This window comes from Pteronotus mesoamericanus, unplaced genomic scaffold (assembly GCF_021234165.1).
Source record: "Pteronotus mesoamericanus isolate MK-2021 breed Mesoamerican mustached bat unplaced genomic scaffold, CSHL_Meso_final contig_82, whole genome shotgun sequence".
In the NCBI taxonomy this organism is placed as follows: domain Eukaryota; kingdom Metazoa; phylum Chordata; class Mammalia; order Chiroptera; family Mormoopidae; genus Pteronotus; species Pteronotus mesoamericanus.
In genome coordinates this window covers 14,318,968-14,338,817 of record NW_026555265.1, presented here as the reverse complement: position 1 = coordinate 14,338,817, position 19,850 = coordinate 14,318,968, and the positions used below count along the sequence as shown (strand labels likewise).

The 19,850-nt window shown below is 37.2% G+C and overlaps 1 protein-coding gene and 1 pseudogene across 6 annotated transcripts in view; both read right to left on the bottom strand.

Annotated features, from left to right (window-relative positions):
* AGTR1 (angiotensin II receptor type 1) overlaps positions 1–8,936 on the bottom strand; it is a 47,353-nt gene extending 38,417 nt beyond the window's left edge. For 2 of the 6 annotated variants that reach the window (XR_008530115.1, XM_054585175.1), the window contains exon 1: positions 5,998–6,239. The gene's annotated coding sequence lies outside the window, so the exon portion shown is untranslated. Of the gene's footprint in view, positions 1–5,997; positions 6,240–6,547; positions 6,795–8,492; positions 8,627–8,665 lie in introns of those variants that run through there. The other 4 variants (XM_054585178.1, XM_054585177.1, XM_054585174.1 and 1 more) reach the window with 3 other exon arrangements.
* A 3,280-nt stretch (positions 8,937–12,216) lies between these two features.
* On the bottom strand, positions 12,217–19,850 carry LOC129079811 (peroxisomal membrane protein 11A-like; annotated as a pseudogene).

Genomic DNA, 19,850 nt, shown 5'->3' with positions numbered 1-19,850 from the left:
AATATAAGAAATATAATAGATTAGATTTTTACTTGTGAATCTAGTTAAACTTTGATAAATGATTAGTTTTATTATAAAGCTTATACAAGTGTTATGGAACCATAATTTTAAAAATATCATTTAAAAAGATCTTTGTTTTTATATTTCAGAGAAGTAATACCTGCATGTAATATAAATATCCAGTTACAGAGTATAACATAAAAGTACGTATCTCCTAGCCCTCTCTAATTGTCTCTCTGGATCAACTTCCCAGAGATACTTCCTACTAATAGTTTCTTATATATCTTTTTAGGACTTTTAAAAAATGTATTTACATGCATATAAATGTGTATCCCAGTGTATATCCTAGTCTTTTTCTCATTTTACATCTCATACTAACATTATACTATTCTACTCTTTATTATTTTTAACTTAATATATAATATGGCTAGCAGAACTTAATACATCAGTATATGTAAATCTACCTCATTCATTTTGATGAGTATACTGATCATTGCACTGATATTCATGGCACTGATATTCATCGCACTGACAAAGGATAACTTACTTAACCAGCCCACTATTAATGGACCTTAAGGTTTTTTTTCTTTTTCTTTTCAGTTTTCCTTTTTGGCTGCTAAAAAATTGCCTCAATTATCATATCTATACATATGCATTTTTGTACTTGTTTGAATATATTATTTATTTGAATAATTATTGAAGCAAATTGTACACTGTTTTGAAAGATACTTACAAAAAGCCTTCTATAACAGTTACACCAATTTATGATACCAAAAATCTGGTTTTTATCAAATCTTTTTCCCCTCAGATTAAGTAAAAAAGTATGTACTTGTTTTGATTTGCATTTCTTTAGTTATGAAAGACACTGAGCTTCTTTTTCCTTTCTTATTTTATGTAGTTATTCTTCTACAAGTTTGTCCAGTCATGGCTTTTGCTCATTTTTCAAGTTGGTTGTTCACTGTTTCTTATTTTAAAGAGCTCATGTTATGTTAAGGAAACTGGCATTTTACATGTAATGTGTGGCAAACTGCTTTTCCAAATTCCTGTTTATGTTTTTATTTTGTTTATGGTGTCTTTTACTTTACAGTCATTAATTTTATTTTTTTTAAGGTAGCCAACTTTATCAATGTTTCTCATTATGGACTTGGGGTTATTTTATGTAAGAAGTTTTTTAAAGTGGAATAGGTTTTTTTTGTTTGTTTGTTTGTTTTTAAGAACACACATCAACGTTACTAAAGCATTGTTGTAAGAGAGAATTTTGGAATTAGAAGGATCTATTTTTAGATCCCTATTTCTTGGTGGTTTTGTAGTTATAGCAAAAGAAGTTTCCCATAAGATGATTTATCCTATAAAATACCACTATGGTGTGAATTCTGTGGAATCTTGTAAGGGGCTCATGTACCCTTAGCGGGTAAAAATTAGAGACAGGGTCAGATTTATTACTATGGTTCTTCAGAGAGTTAATAGTAGTTGTCTAAGAGCTGAAATCTAGAGTGGGCTAGAGGGAAAGTAACAGAAATTCCAAGACAAACAGAAAGTAAGAAGTATAAAAGTAATAGAAGTTATTATTGGAAATTTTGAAAGCATGTGGAAAAAAAGGAAAGAAAAAAGTCACTTTTGATCTTAGCCTTGAACTTAATAACCCTCAAAAGCTTCTAAGATTTGTTATACATTTTTCTAGTCTTTGTTATCTGCTCTACAAATATGTAGGCATTTAAAAATATTTCAGTAATTTTTACTCACAAATTGTTCTAATATACCTAAATTACTTTCATTATAACACCAATGACCCAACTAAGACCTTAATGGCACATTAACAAGAATCTACTAAGTATATACACAGGCTGGATCACACTCATGATTTATGTTTTACACATTGTTTTTTCATTTACAATTACCTTTCTTTGTCATTAAATATTTTAAAATATATTATATTAAATATACCTTTAATAAATATATTATGGCTTTATAATGTTCTATCATTTGGCTTAACCTAATGGGAATTTAAAAAAGTAGAAATAGATTTGTGTTTCTCTTAAAAACCCATTCTGTTAACTTAGCAGATCAAACACGTAGACACATTCAAGAAATTATTATGTAGTGATCACATCAGATTCTTTTTCATTCCCGATAAAGTGGCTGCCATTAATTCTGTGAAGGTTAAAAGCCGGAGAGATCATGGTATAATGTCTTTTATGTGAAGTGACATCATTTGATTTAAAAGTTAGAATACTAAAGCTGGGCTAATGGAACATTCTTGTTCTAGGGATATACTACATAGATTTAGAATCTTGTAAAATGCATTTGAATTGGATAGCAAGAATAATTTGGGTCAAAAAATCAAGAAAGTGTATGCAATGATAAACTTTTAAATATATGAAGTTTGGTAGAATTGTTGTGAGATTTTTTTCCCCCCAATTTATTTAGGAAAAACCCTGTTGCATATTCTATTCAGCCCCAGTCACAAATATTTGGGCTTAGTGAAACCAGCAAGATTCTAAAGAGTCATAAGAGAATTACTGGTATTGTATAAATTATCAGCAGCAAGAAACACTACCTGCTATGTGTGCAGTGTCTCCTAGATACTACTTCCCTTGATTTTGTCTGAACCAGTAACTTACAAGTTAGATGCCGTACTGTTGCTGCCTGTATATCTAAAATCTAAAGTTCTAGATCCAAGCAACTAGTGAAATTCTGTTTCCTGAGGATGTGTCCCTTTATTACTAAGAAAACTGTGTCTGCTCATTCCTGATGACACATCTCACCTCTCAAATATGACCACAAGGAACCCAGAGTCATCTCAGTCTTTTGAGCAACATCAGCGAGCCCCTGTCCAAACAACAGACATTTGGCCAGATCCAGCTGACAACTGTTGGCTAATCTATGTGTCCTGGGAGAAATCGTTCAGAGACTGAAGGATTTGCGGAGCCACTGGCTTAAAATGAGTTACCACTTGCTTGCAGACTGACTGGTTTAGTAACGATATTCAACTACAGTTTTGTAAATAATTGCTTAGACATATGTTTATTTTAAAAGCTAAAAATATGATATATAATTTGAGTTGGAATAATAGTTTATGTATGTAAGGAATGACTTGTTCAATTCAAGGAACGACTTTTTTTATACTATCGGAATACCAAAAGGTAAAAACAGTAAACTTTAGTTAAGGTATGGGAAAAACTAGAGAAAGCAAACCTGAAGTTTTAAATAATGGGTTGGCATAACTTTCACATTTATTTCCCAACTAAAGGAGGAATTTTTCAAATTCTTTATTATTGTACTTAAATGTAAGATGACGGGCAAATGTTTTAACTAAAATGTTATAACTGCTTTTTCCCATGAAGGAAATAGAACCTGATTTCAAATTATAACTTTAAATAAATTCTTGAATAATTCATTGGCCTTAAAAAGCAGGCAGCCTAGTGTAGTGCAGAGAGCGGGGTGGCAGCTGAGAGCATAGGAATCAGAATTCCCGTGTTTAAAACTTTACCAGTTACTGCATTTGGGTGAGCTACTTATCTCCTTATTACGCAGTATCCTAATCTACAAAGTGAGGATTAAGTAGTGAATACTTTATAGAGATGTGAGGATTAAATAAAACATGTTTAAAGGCTGAACATTGTATTTGACACATTACATGCACAGTTGGCTTTATCTAAAATATTTATTTAAAAGCCAAGAAAATAACCTCTAGAATCATTCTGAACAAGGCATAGGTTGCTGTGCTTCTCTAACTTTAATGCGCATTTGAATCACCTTGGGATCTTGTTAAAATGCAGATTCTTATTCAGTGGGTCCAGGTGCGGTCTAAGATTCTGTATCTTTTACAAGCCCCTAGGTGGTGTCCACAATGCTGGTCTGTGGACCTTGACACCCGAGGTAATTGTGGATGGTTGCTCTTAAGTTGTGGTCCAGTGGGGGAAGGGGCAGAAAGAAAGTGCAGACAACATATTAGATTTAAAATAGTCCCTATGTGATTGTAATACGCTTTCCTTACCTGCGCCTCAATATCTAAAGAACTACTGACTTGCTATGTCAACCTTTTATTCTTTTCCATTTCTCTTTTTCTTACTCTCTCCTCTACTTAACCCTTGCCATTACAACTTTAGACTAAAAAAATGGCATTAATACTTAAATTAGTAAGACTAAAGCATCAATTTTAAGTCATTGTATTATACCAGGATAATGTACTTAAATGAGATTAGAGAAATGGTTTCTAAAATTTCTCTTCTAAAATATAGGGATCTGAAAATGTACTTAACATTTTAGCTTTTGTAGAAAACAATGAAACAACAAAGGGGCAAGCAAGTGGCTTGCAGACCATTTAGTAAAAGAATACAAGGAGGCATGGGATGTGGTCCATGCTATCAAAACAGTTATACAATCTCATGAGGAAGGAAAAGCTGTTGTGGTTATTATGGAAGTGGCCAGAATCAAACAATGTGACCACATTAGACATTTCACCTGGTCTGAGAGTTGTTTTTAAATGGCTTCCCATCCCAGTGGCACTGAGATGATTAGAGAAACCCTATCTAAATATGTACTTAGCTTGACCAACAATTTTCTAGGACAAAGATCATTTTCTACTTTGGTATGTCCTCAGGGTTTAATATCACTTGGACCCACAGTATTCCCTCTGTATCTTCTACTATTGTCGATACTATAATCAATGCATTTCATAGATATAATTCTTCATTTTCCAAGAGGACTTAGATTAATATAAAATGGGAAGTATCTAAAGAAAACTTAGAGATCAAATTAGCAATCATAAACTGTGTTTAAAAGTATATATCATATGTGTAATTCTCCAATATTCTTACTCTAAAGTTAACCATTCAAAGTTTTTAAATCCAGTAGTGATGTGAATAAGATTTTAACATCATTTTGTGAAGAACAAAGCAGCTCATATATGTGTAAAATGAATAAGGAATCATATCAAAGTTGACTCAAGCTGAATGATTATTAATTTTATGATTTAAAATTTCACATACATTTAGTTGGGACTTGAAATATGAAGGTACAGTAAGATTACAAAAAAAAGCATACCCATTTCTTACCCATTTTCAAAACTTGTAAATGTTATAAAATTAAACATAAGACTAGCAACACAATTTAAAGTATTCTTGGGTTATAAGAAGGAAACTCTGACAAGAACTGGCTGATTTTAGACATTTATTTCTACTTGACATTTATATGATGCATCTACTTTAGAAACCAAGCGAAAAAATGAAAAAGATATTCTGAATTGAGCTATAAGAATAATGTAAAATAAAGCAATCATACAGTACTTGTAGTATATAGTGAATTCTTTGTTAGTGAAATATATTGAAAGACTATTTTGGTTTCCTACTCAGGTGAACTTTTTCCCTGTGGTCATCTACTATGAAGAGACTCAAAATCAAATAGCCAGACTTTAATATGACTACAACCAGAGCTAAGAGCAAGATTCATCTGCCATTTCCATGACTATTTTAAATATATACTTTGTTTTCTATTTCCAATTGTCAAATTTGTCATTAATCACTAACTAATGATACATCTGGCAAATTTACAGCTCTTTAGACTTTTTTTTACTGTGATTGAGACATTATATTTTAGAGCTTTAATAAGATAACGGCACTCACTTGCCAAATCAGTTCAACATTACCTTAAATCCCGATAGATACTACTTGATTTAAAACGGCTTTATATATTAAGTCTTTGAAAAGCTGATTTTTAGTAGAAAAAAATCATATCATGAGTAAAATAGAAAGTGTAAAGTGATTACTAAATTTAGACAGGAAATAAAATTTACTTTTGCTTATGGGAGTTTAGCAGACTTTTAATAGTGAAAAGTCTGCTATGTGAAAAGAAACACAAACCATGTAATCTAATAACTTTAGGCAATTTTGAAAGAGAAGTCTATTTTGAAGAAAAATAATAAGCATTTTCCAAAGGTGAGAGTTTAAAAGTTGATTTGTCCAGTGTGGGGGAATAAGAGAAAAAAGCATTCCTTACCTGACCTTGGATACTTTGTCCTATTTTGTTGTTCTGACTCTGTATTATTGCCAGTGTCTTCAAGACAGCATTTTAACCTTCGCAGGACTTGGATTTACTTTAAACTTCTAGATAAAATTCTTAATTTGCCAACCTACTTGGGAGACTCTCTGGCATTCCCCTGTTGTGACTGAGTGGCAAAAGTCCTAGGTACACTGAAGAGCGTGGGGAGAAAGGCCAGGAGCCTGCATTGGATAGTGCAGACACGCAAATGGGATGGGACTCAATCTTGGTCCCTGTAACAAACTTGAAAGCAAAATATAGCAACTCTTAGGCAGCTGCTGGAAAAGGACACTGTGACAGCACAGATAAAACTATAGGAGACAAGCATCATGATTTTAAACTATGAGTTTTAAATGGTATTTTACCTTGCCTTTGGGTAAGCAGCAAATTAAATTTTCTTTCATTATTTTCCCTCTAGCACAGGGCAAATAATTTGTCATAGTAATAACAACAATATAAACAGCAGCAGCAAAAAAAAAAAAATATCATAGACACATACAATTCTTACCTCAAAGTAGAAAAACACCCCAAGTAAGAAAACTCAACCATCCACAGTTCTGTCCTTTTTGAACACTGAACCAGTTGTTCAAGAGTGATGAGAAAGATTTAAGCTCAGAGCTCTTGGATGTGGAGGACTACTAAAGCAATAGTGACTGAAAAACACTTTCTAAATCTCAAAGATGAGTATTCTTTGGCATCAGTAGAACAAATGGGAGAAAATCAGTTTTCTTCTGAGTTGGATGATTGGAGCAGTTGATTCATTGTAAGGTCAAAGAAGAGCTGAACCAGGAATCAAGGCCGCGTGATGGGCACAAAGACCAATGATGTAAGGATACAAAGGGGAAGGCAGAGTAGACAACAAACATAACACTAATAATCAGGAAACTTGCACAAATGTTGAGACCTAGCAGCCTGGGGACACTCCCTGCGTGTTCAGCCAGGTTACAGGAACTGCCAGTGGGAAGGTCACTTGGAGCCAGCTCTGGAAAACCTACTGATTTTCCAGAGCAGATAATTTACCAAGAGAGTTATTTGAGTTTTTAAAATGCCAAACATGGGCCAAAAGGGTAATTATTTTACACTTATTTTCAAGCAATAATTAAGAAACAAAAAGAATGAAAGAATTTTATTACTGGGAGGAAGTTTATGGGCAGGAACTTGGGGTTCAGAGCTGTGAAGTAACTTTCCAAATAGCACACAGCAAGTTACGTGGGAGTCTCTTCCCTGTTGCCTGGGCTTCCCTGCCCCTGCACCGTCTGCCAGGAAGGGTGGTGGGGTCTATCACCTTGGAGAGGGGTTATCCATGGGGGCCATTAGAGCTAAGGAAACATTACAAGAGACAAGGGAAACAGGTGATTTCTTTTTTAGAGAAGACTTATAAGGGGGTTTATAGCTTATGCTAGGGGGAATAAATGCCTGGGGACCCAAGCCCCTCAGATGGTGATAACCACCAAGAGAAGCGTGTTGGGGATGAGGCACCTTCAGGAGGAGATACACATTGTTCTGCAAAGTTACACACATGGAACAGCAAGGTACCATATTGCTTGCCCCCTCATGTTCCTTTCTCCTTCTGGAATGACACTAGACATAAATGCAGCCAAATCCGAAAAGTGCTCCCCGGGAAGAGAGCACCCAGACTTTTGCCAAGAGAGAGGTCTCCGAGTATGGTAGTGGGTTTTGATACTTATGAGACCATCAGCAAACCAAGATTTGGTAAGGATGCCCCAGATGGATTCACTAGTCACGTGTCTAATGCTGCCCCAAGACAACAGGGAAGGAGACACTTTGGGAAAATACTTGCTGAGGTGTTCCAGAGACCTCAGCAGCTGGCCCTGTGGAGACCTGGACTGGAAGGTTAAGAGAACTGGACAATGGGGGTGCTGCTAGATAGAGAGGTCGAGGGGAGGGAAGGAGCCAGAGAGAGCTGCTTCTAAAATCTTGACTCTGTTACAAATATGCACTGGCCACGGCTGTGGAGATTAAGGAGTGGAGATTAAGGTGTGGAGACTCCCGGGCTTCTCCCTTCCCCAGTTTGATGAGTTGAAGGGCACCTAAAGGTGGGAAAGTTTGCGCCAGGTGGGGGCGGCGTCAGTGCCAAGGACTCACTGCTAAGGTTTGCACGGAGAGGGAGGAAAGACAAGCAGGCTAAGGGAATCGCCTGGGAAGCAGAGAGAGAGTATGGGGACCCTTGTAACTTCTCCTTAGACGTAGCGTAACTTTAAAATAAATAGACGCCCGGCAGTCGTACTGCCTTCCGCTCAGGTCACGTTTAAAAGTCCAGTTAGCCAAAAGCCTCCGGAATAAAGTTTACTTGGTTTCATCCCATTTTGCAGATTTCTTGCTTGTAGTCGGAAGTGTTTGTTCAAATCGGAATGAAATCGCGGGGGGGGGGGGGGGGGTCACACGTCAAACAAGCTCAAATTGTGCCCTCCCAACTCAGATGCGCCCCTCACCTGATATTGGAGAAGGGCAGCCAGCTCAGGGTGGGCGCCGACCCGAAATATGCTCGCTCTCCGTGGTCCTCAAGCCTCCCAGCACAGCGCCCGCAGTTATGACACCTTGATAGGGAACAGACCACCTCCGCCTCACCGCCCCCAAGCCTGTCCCGCAGTCCGCGCCCACTCACCCACGCCTGGGGCGCTGCGCTCACGTCGGGCCGCGAGCGGGCGGCGATGGTGCTGGGCTTTCGCGCGCCGCCTCGGCGTATGGGCTGCTTTCAGGTCCGTCGGGCTGCTTCTCACCAACCGCCGCTGCGGGCCGGGCAGAGCAGCTAACCCTGCGCCCGCTCAAGCGCGCTGTTGCCAAAGCTTGGGGGCCTGGCTGGCAGGCGCTGGAATCTTCCGAGACGAGGCAGCTCCGAATTTATAGGGTGGGGCGTTGCTGCGCCTTGGGTTCCCGGGGAGAGGCTCTGTTTTGCATTCCCTCCTCCTCCACCCCGCCCCAGGAGACCCTCTCGGCCCAACCCCCTTTCTTTCCTGATGCTGACGGCAGAGTGATAAAGTCACAGTCATCCCCGGTGTCACCTATTAGATCTGTGCCCACCTGGCCCAGAATCCGCCTGGGGGAAAGGTGGAGAAATCAAGAGAGGTGGGGGTATAAGAGCAGCCATTCACACCGAGATTAATCTTCTACTTAACACAACAACAAACTTGGAAAACTTTTAAGGCTGTACTAGGGAACTTCTTTCTCTTTCCTGTAACTCAAACTTTGGCAATACCATTGTGGATCATAGATCCAGCCCAGAGATTAATTTCAGAGTTACAGAGTGAAAGGATGAAATATTTTTCTTCTATTGGCCATGCTATCCGAATTGCATTTTTTTTAAAAAAAATAATAAGAATAGGAAAGTTGAAAAAAATGACCAAATATTTAAGGAAGAATTAATGAAAAAATCTAAATAAACTCTTTTTTTTTTTCAGTTTTGTCTAGAAATTTAATTAGAGATAATTTAATCTATTACAGTCAAGGATCTGGACAAAGTAGAAATAGTTGTTGAAACTTTATATTTGCCTTGATCTAGCAGCTTTCATTTCTCTTAAAATTTCCAAAATGGTTTTTCTCAAATCCTGTATCTTGATGGACAAGTTTAAAAATAAAGACCCAAGGACCTTAGCGTACTTTTTAAGAAGCTCTATCATATTTATGGGAAATTTATTTAGTGTGCACTTCTTTTCTCATTTCCGCTTAGATAAACGAGATGGCTTTACTGGTAGGGCTGGCGTCCCATTTCTCTACCTCACTTCCCTCCAATTGAAGGATCTGCCATCACAAGTAAGAACCCAACACACAAGATAGAAAGTAGGAACAGGAGTAAGTGGCCTCCACGCAATATTAAGATGTCCCCTTCAAACCAGCCCCTATGGCTCTTTCCACCTTTCCAACCACCCTACACATAAGAGGTCTGACTTACCATAGAAAATTGTGATCCTCCTGAAACTTAATTCAGAGCATTCATGAAACTTAATTGTGTAACCGGAAGCAGGTCTGGCTGCCTGCCACTGCAAAAGCCAGTACTCAAGAGGCAGGTGCTGATGGACAGGAAAGTGGTTTATTTGCAGATGTCCGCCATCTGGAAGATGGGGACTGATGTCACAGAGCCCATCGTCTGAGAAGATGGGGGACTCATGTCAAAAAGGCCGTCTCTACCTCTCAGTGGAGGCTGAGGTTTTTATAAGGAGGGAGAGGGGAACAGAGAGATCAAGGGATGGGGTTGAAAAGTTCTCTACGCGCAGACGAGTACCATCCATTCTGATAAGGCAAATGATGGTCCATTGAGTATCATTCTGGTTTAGTCATCCTGGATTCACATCGTCTCAGCTTCCCGTCATCCTGCTCCACATGTGAAGGTCAGCAAATCTCCCAGAGCTCTATCTTTTGAAGTTAGTTCCTAGGCTTCTTATACAAACATGCTGTTCCTCTACAAGCTACATGTTAGTCAGAGCCAGCACTTTCAGAAACAATGTCAAAAGAATGGGTTACATTTTCCCACTGTTACAATTGCACAAATTTTGATGAAAATTAATGTGGAAATGCCTGAATCGTCATATACCTTTACATAAAACAATCTAGCTGATATATCTAAATATAGTTTTAATTTTTGGAGAAAATAGAAACCATTGACCCACAGGTTCTCAAAAAGGCTTCTCATACAGGAATTCTGGAGAGTCTTCTGCTCCCACTCCACCAAAAAGGCAGTGAAATATCACAGAAGGAACACTGGACTGAGAATCAGAGGAATGAGGTTCTGGCCTCAGTGTTGTTGTTGTTTTGTTTTTTTTTAATTTGTAAGTTGTTGTTCAATTACAGTTGTCCTCATTTTTCCCCCATTACCCTCCCGTGCCCAAATCACCCCCCACCTCCCACCTTCAGTCCTCCCCCCTTGTCTTTGTCCATGGGTGCTTTATACATGTTGTTCCTTGACTTGACCCTTCCCCTTTTTCCCCCTTTATCTCCCTCCCACCTCCCTTCTGGTCACTGTCAGTTTGTTCTTTATTTTCATGTATTTGGTTCTATTTTACTCACTTGTTTGTTTTGTTGATTAGGTTCCACTTATAGGTGAGACCATATGGTATTTGTCTTTCAACGCCTGACTTACTTCACTTAGCATAACACTCTCCAGTTCTATCCATGCTGTCATGAAGGGTAGGAGTTCCTTCTTCCTTTCTTCTGCATAGTATTCCATTGTGTAAATGTACCACAGTTTTTGATCCACTCATTTACTGATGGGCAGTTAGACTATTTATAGTCTAAGTATTATAGTACTTGGATATTGTAAATAATGCTACTATGAACATTGGGGTATATAGGTTCTTGTTTTTAAACTTCAGTTTCCTCTGCTGTCACAGGCTACCTACAGGTACACATTGTGACCTGCCAGGTTATTTTTACCTCATGTTTTTTCTGTCTGCTTCTGATTTTTTGCTTAGTCACTGTACTAAGTAAAGACTCAATTTCTACTTGAAGGTGCCTGATGAGTTTCTGATTCCACCTCCAGACAGAGGAAGGACAGGAGTGCACTGATGTCAGGGTGAGCAATTTAAGAGGCTTTAAGCCCAGCTCCCCGCATCCTGGCAGTGGCCTCTGCGGAGGAAGGGGCCTCTACTGGATCTGAGGGCTGTGAATCAGACCCGCTGTAGTTGTGCAAAGCAGTGAGGCACACAGCCCAAAAGTTACTGTATATTACCATGTACTTGTTAGTTTAAGCCTTTAAAAATTTTTTCTTTCAATTTTCATTCATTCAGCAAACACTAAGCTCCTACTATGTATATAAAAGAGCTCAATGAATGTTAGATGAAGGGAAAATACTCAGAAATTCAGAAGTCATCCCAGCACTGCAAAAAATGTTTATGAATCTTCATGCTCTCCCATTCTCCATTCTTGGCCCGACCTCTGCTCACATGCCAGGCCCTTCTCCTGAATAAGTCTTTAGCATAATAAGATGTGGAAAGAAATCAACAGAGACAAGAGGGAAGGAGGGAGGGGGTGCAGGGAAAAGGAAGGGAAGGGGAAAGTCAAGGAACATACAGCAAGGACTCATGGACAAAACCAAAGGGGAAGAGCTGAGGGAGGGAGAGAGAAAGGGAGGGGGCAAGGGAAAGTGGTGGGGGGTAGGCAGAGACAAATGTATTTGAAAAAAATAAATTAAATTAAATTAAAAAAAAAAGATGTGGTCTGTGTCTAATGCAAATGTCTATTCCAGTAAGAGGTATGAGTCTTCAGCTTCCTGTGAGGCCCAGCCACGGTAACGATGCTTGCTATGGAGGACACAAGACGTTCGAGTTCAAAGACGCCAGGTTTTGACTTATAGATCCCCAGCTGGCCGGAGAGATTCAGGATATCACAGACGTTTTTCACTATGTGCAGGAGCAAAGGAGGATGCTTACTCAAAGATGGGAATAAGAATAGGAGAAAGAACTGGAGCCATTCAATTTTCTCATCAGCCACACTATACCTCAGAGGATCCTGGGATGGTGACTTCTCCCTCTTTGCCCTATACTGTGTGACCTGTTCCATCTGAAGGGAGATTTCATACAGATCCCTCCTGTCCCCTCCCCGTCCCCAAGCCAGGCTAAGCAGGAGAGAATAGTAAGTAATGGTGTTCTGCCCACATTCGCTTTCTCTCCTTGTTAACGCTGGAGGCTAGCCCTACTCTCCTCACCCAAAGGGCGGTGTCACAGGTGAAATAAACCACACGGTTCAGGCTCAGGTTGGCAAATGTCAGGCATAAGCGGAGCACCAGGTTCGTGGCATGAATGCTTTGCTGAGTAACCTGTACAGTGTACATACCAAATTACCGAGTTTGAATCACTTACGGCTGGTTGCTCACATTATGTTCCAGTTTCTAGAGCTTCATTACTATCTTTTATTTGTTAGCTTTGTCTCTAACAAATATCTAAGCAACAGGCATGTGTACTGCGTGGCTCTGAAGTGCCAGTCCTAGCCCTGGGTCTGGTTGGTGAAGTGGGTGAAGGCCTCCTGGTGCCCAGCCCACTGCCTAGCTTCGCACCTGGTAGAGTGTCCTCAGGGGTACAACTGGGTCCTTGCTGGAGGGCAGGCCTTGGGACACCACAGGGCTGGGTTTCTCAGCGCATGGGGTAGGCTCATGTCTATAAAACCTTTCAAAAAAGAAAAGAGGAAGTGTCATTTCCAAATCATGCTGTCAGTCCAATATTACCCTCAGGAGAAAATAAAACTACTGGCAAGTATTTCTTATGAATATATATAAAAACCCCAACAGAATGATAGAAAATCAATCCAGTTACATATAAAAAGGATTATATACCATAGCAAAGTGAGATTTTTCATAGAAATGAAAAATTATTTTACCAAAAATCAATTGGCGTAATACACCATTTCAGTAGAACCAAGGGCAAAAAACCACAGGATCATCATAATAAATCAGAAAAAATATCTGACAAAATCCAACACCCTTTCATGATAAAAGCACTCAAGAAACTATAAAGTCTATCTATGAAAAACTTACTAACATCACACTTAATAGTGAAAGACTATGTTTCTGCTTAAGATCAGGAACAAGGCAAAGATGTCAGCTCTCCACACCTCTATTCAATATTGTAATTGTACTAAAGGTCCTAGCCAGAGGGCAATCAGACAAGAAAAAGAAATAAAAGACATCCAGATTAGAGAGGAAACAAAGGTGTTTCTATTTGCAAATGACATGATTTAATGTTTAGAAAATCCTAAGGAATTAATTTAAAAGCTGTTATAACTAATGACCAAGTTCAGCAAAGCTTTAGGATATAAGGTCAATAAACAAAGTCAGTTGTATTTTTATATACCAGCAATGAAGAGTACAAAAATGAAGTTAATAAAAAACTACATTTATTGTAGGTCAAAAGAACAAAATACTTAGGAATCCATTTAACAAAAAGGGTATAATACTTACGCTCTGAAAACCACAAAACATTGTTGAAAGATAGTAAATTAAACCTAAATGAATGAAATGACATTCCATGTTCATGGGTTGGAAGATTCATTATTATTAAAACAGCAATAATCTCCAAATCATTAAAAAGATTAAACACAATCCCTATCATAATCTCAACAAGCTGTTTTTCAGGACATTAGCAAGGTAATTCAAAAATTCATATGGAAGTAGAAGAGACCCAGACTAGCAAAAACAATCCTGAAAAAGAAGAAAATTGTAGAACTCACAATTCCTGATTTCAAAATTTACCCCAAAGCCATAATAACCAAGACAGTGTGTTAGTGGCATAAAGACAGATGTATGTGAGATCAGTAGAATAGCATTCAGTCCAAATACTAAACCAGCATATTATGGTTAATTGATTTTTGACAAGACTAACCAGACAATTCAATAAGAACGAATAGTCTTTTTAACAAATAGTACTGGACTGGATATTCACACGCAAAAGAATGAAGATGCATCTCTTACACTACCATAAGCAAAAATTAACTCAAAGAAGATTAGATATTTTCTTCTAAAAAAATGGATAATAGATTTAAGTGTAAGAGGTAAAATTATAAAACAATAATAAACATGGGAGTAAACCTGCATAACTCTGGGTTATGCATACTCTTAGACATGACACCAAATGCTTAAGCAACACAAAGAATATAGATAAATTGGATTTCATTAATATTAAAAACTCTTGGGCTTCAAAGGACAACATTAACAAAGTTAAATAAGAGAACCCAAAGAATAAAGAACATATTTGCAAATCATATATTTGATAAGGACTTATATCCAGAACATATAAAGAGCTTTATGCCTATCAATAATAAAAACAAAAATAACCCAATTTAAAAATAGGCACAAGATCTGAGTAGATATTTCCTTAAAGAAGATGGACAAATGGTCAATGAGCACATGAAAAAATGCTCAACATTATTAGTAATCAGGGAAATACAAGTCAAAATCATAATGAGATATTACTTCATAACTACTAGGACAGCTATTATCAAAAAGTCAGATAATAGTAGGTACTGGCAAGGATGCGGAGAAATTGGGGCCCTCAGTCACTGCTGGTAGGAATGTAAAATGGTACAGCCATTTTGGAAAACACTTCGCTCAAATGTTAAGCATAGAGTTACCATACGGTAAGTTATATTTTTTGAATTTTCACAAAATTATATTTTGAATTTGAATTTTCACAAAATACCAACTTTTCTACAATGTAACCAAATATGTAGTAAGCCTGGGTTTCTGCAGGAGGGCATGGTGGGAAAGCAAAGCCGAGGAAGACATGGAGCGCTGCATGGGCTACCCCAGGAGGGAGACAGCATCCCCCTTCCCCGCTAGACTGTGCCACTGGGGCAGGGCCCTACCTGAGTTCATCATATGCACAGGGTGCCTGGAACATGTTAAGAATTCCCACAAATGCAAATGAGATATAAGACCAACTTTGAGCCTATATGAGCAATATGTCTTAACAGAAACATTGTTTAAGATGGGTCTTGATGATTAGAGTGTTAGAACTGGGAATCAGGGGAATAGTATGTGTAAAAGTACTTTGGCAAAACATTTATTATTTGTATCGGAAGGATTGCTGGAATTGTGTAGAGCATATGAATAATAATAATAGCTATCATTTATTAGATCTTTACTGTACTTCAGAACACATTAAGCTCTTCATATCTATTAACCTAATTCATTATCACAGAAAACTCATCTATAAATGAGTACATTATTATACCCATTTATATATGAGAAGGCTGAGGTAAAGAAGATAAACAAGTTGCTCAAGATTATATGACTTGTAAGGAACAGAACCAAGATACCAGGTTCTGTGGCATAAGAGCTTATGCATTTACAGTGCTAAGAGAGAACAGTGGTAGAAAGAACTGAAAAGATGGGGCTAGCATGAATGTGGAGTTCAGAAATTAGTAAAGGGCTTTGAGTTTAATTAGGCGACTGAGGAGTGACTGAGGCTTTTGAGGAGGAGCATGATGTATAGGGTAGATCAGAGTATAAAGATGTTGGAAACAAAAATAACAGAGGACTAGACTAGAAGTAACAAGGACCTGCACTACTTTAGGACGAGAAACAGTGCCACGGCAGGATAGCAAGGACTTAAACAATAAGTGGAGTGGTGGTGCTGGTGAGGGAGGTGGAGATGTATTGAGCTGCCTATGGCAGGCACCTGATCAGGTTTGTTAGTTTAAAGACTTTGTACCGATGTCCCACTGGCAATTATAATTGGGAAAGAGATGGCCTTTGAAGAAAAGAGGGTGACAACCACATTCCAGAATCTGTGGGTGAAATTAGGAAATGCTTCTTTGATTACTGCTGAAGATTCAGAAGAGCTTTTTATTTTTAAATCTATTTAATGCTGTAAATTATTAATCATAGTCATGTCTGTACTAAATTTCAAGTTAGTTTTAGAAATGATCATAATTTTGAAGACTGTAGGTTCTTAGAGAATCAGCTATTCTGGGTGAAACCTATTAAAAGGGTGGGGTTTGCTCCCAGGGATGTTATATTATCAGACATAAGCGTATGAGGAGAAAGTTTCCAAGAAATTAATGGCATCATTATTATTGGGAAGAGTAATGGTCCAGTTTAAACACAACAGTCAAGGTGAAGCCCAGCTTTGCTGCTTGTCAGCTCCGTGCACATACATGTTTCCCCTCTGATATGGATGTTTTATTTATTTTTTTATTTAAGCTTTATTGTATTTTTTCCCATTACCATTTAGTCCCCTTCAACTCTCCCCCCTCAGCAATCACCACACTGTTGTCCATGACCGTGAGTCCTTTTTCCTTTAGATGTTTCAGTATAGAAGATAATGTTTCTTAAACTTTTGTCAAGGTTAAAGAAAAGAGTCTGTATAAAAGCTTTGGACACTGTGCCTGGCACATAGCAGGTGCTTTAATAAATGGCAGTCACTTTAGTGAGAAGCAGGCACTTCTGCATGCTGGCCAGGGATGTACTAGCTTTTTGATGCTTTAAAAAAAGAGATAAACCTGTTGATATCTTTCTAATTATTTGTTTCTACTATTTAAAATTTGAAATTTTTATGTAAGTTAAGTCTTCTTTCTCTCTTTCCTCTCAGTATGTGCCATATAAGGCAGGATCCGAATGCACTGCCACCATGAAACTGGAAATGGGAACAGGGAACTAAAGGGGAGCAGGCATTGGAAGGCTGGGTGAGTGAAGACAGCACGCCCCGCTTTGGCTGAGGCCAGGGCTTGGCTGGTGTCCGATCCTAGATCACCTAGGAAAGACACAACTCTAAAAATAAGACTGGAGTAAAAATTTGACAGAGTATACAAAAGAAGTGCAATGCTTGATAAATGTGAAAAAGGTAATAAAAATATAATTAAAACAACAAGGTGCAGTTTTTTACCTATAAAGTTACCAAAGATTAAAGACAAAAGATGGTAACACCTGAAATCAATTTTTGCGAGGATACGAGAAAGCTGGTATTCTCATAAGTAGAAAAAAACTAATATTATAGGATTATTGCATACACTGCACCAAGCAGGAATTTATTTTAAATAATAATCATGAATATATGCAAAGATTTATATACAAGGATGTTATGCATAATAGCACATAATTGGAACAAACCCTAGTGTTCCTGAAATACAGGGTTGGTTAACTGAATTATAATACATCTGAAATAGAACTTATCTACTGAGAGTAATGTAGAAGGATATTTAATACGGATAATGTTCATGATATGCAAATTAGTGAAAATTAATTTATGGAACAGTATGTATACTGTTATTCAAAATATCTAAAACAGTGACACAAATATACTCATATCCATGCATACACATAGAAAAAATAGACTTATATTCACTAAAATGCATACAGGGGTTATTTCTGAAAGTAATAATTATGGGTATTTTAAAATTATGTTTTCTTCTTATGCTTGTTTCTATTATCCAAATTTTATATAACAGTTACATCACTATAAAAAATTAGCAAAATGAACAAGAAGGCAGGGAGCTTAGCAAGGGAACTGTTTGGAGAACAAGGGTTATCAGGGGCACCATTAATGGGCACTTTTTGCTGGCACTAAACTGAAAACCCAATGGCTTCTCCCCTGTGAGTGTGCCTATGATTGTACTGTTTTCGAAAATAAAATGTAGTATGGTTTTATGGGAAGAGATGTTAACTAGGAATTCAGAGACTTGGAGTCCATTTTCCATTCTCTCTTGAGGCGTCAAGAGGAGTTTGGCCAAACTATTTTAGTTAACATCTTTCCTTAAAATAAGGGTTTTTGAATATCCTGTTTACTAGTTGTATGAACTAGGGAAAATTATTTAGTCTCCAAAATATGTGAACTAATAGTATCTAATTCAGTGTGAATGAGGATTAAATGAATTAATAAAGGTAAAGCAAATAGAGAGTGCCTGGTCTATAGTTAATGCTCAATAAATGTTAGCTTATTTTATTAACACCAATAATTCTAAATATTATGTTGTTCAAATATTCAAGTACACAGTCACCATTCTAAGAAATCCTAAGGGACCTATCTATCTTACTCAATATACTTAACCAAAATTAGTATCCTGCTTTAAACAGCTTTATAGGAATATAGAGAAAGAGATTACTATGATGACAAAACAGCACTATTGAACATTTTTGACTGAGGCATATAGATAGCCTCATTAACTATAATCAAGATTTACAGTGCTATGTATTCTAATGAGGGTCTATATCTCAGGTAATTTATTCCAATAGTCTGTAAAGTGTACTGTCAGAAATGAATATGTAGAGTGAGTAAACAACTGCTCTACCATTCTTATTTTTTATCTCTTACAAAGGTAACCCCTTAAAAAAACAAAGTTATAAACTTCGTAGATTATTAATCAGGCATTATTTCTTGTCACCTTCATTTATAAAGCCGGAGAAGGAATGTTTGCCAGGTTTTACCCCACCAGGGCATAAGGATATTATCCAATAAATTGGTGGATATAATAAAATTTGTAAAAGCTAGTAAGAATCTAAAAATGTTAAAGATATTATTTAAGTTATATTTTGCTTTAACTCAGTTAAACATTTAAAAATTAAATGCTCATAAGAGGAGAAAATTAATAGAAATATAGCTATTCTTAATTTTAGACATGAAGTCAGATGTAGTAAATTGAAGGTAGATCAATTTAATGTTGAATTAATTTCACTTTCTTAAATAAGGAAGGTAACAATATTCACCAACAAAAATGTTGATAAATGATAGGAAAGAATGAAAAAATATTACACAAATAGAATTCCCAACAGGAGAGTTATAATGTGTGACTGTTTTAAATCTATGAATATTATTTTTAATAATCATTGAATTATTGTTAATATATTGTGCTCTGTACTGACATAAGAATTGTATCAATTTCTTAAATATTTAATGTTAAAAATGAAGTTTTATATAATAAATGATAAAAATTGAAGGTGCTGAGAAATGAAGTATCTGGAAATATCAAAGTGGGTATTTAGGATGCCAAATAGTATATATTTTGATCCATAAAGAGAACACAACAGCCTTTCAAATTAAACATTCTAGAAAAATGGTGACGTTTGCAAAGTTTTGTTTGAATTTAATTGGCTAAAGAAAGGTGAGATGAGGCCATTTCAATTTTAGTCAAATTCCCACTATCTTCAGAATGCAATCCAAATATTTCCTACAATATTTCTTATTTTGGTTCAGTTTTAGTGGGTGGCTCCTTCTTTATTATCATCAAAAAGTTCATTTGCACAATCATGCTGGCCCTCCTTTACTTACTGCAGAGGCTGCCCTCTTGGCCGATGCTTCTGCAGCACCGAGCCACCTTGAGAAGGCTTCTGCGGGCTCAGGGCACACTCTCTCCTGCTGACTGAGTTGCAT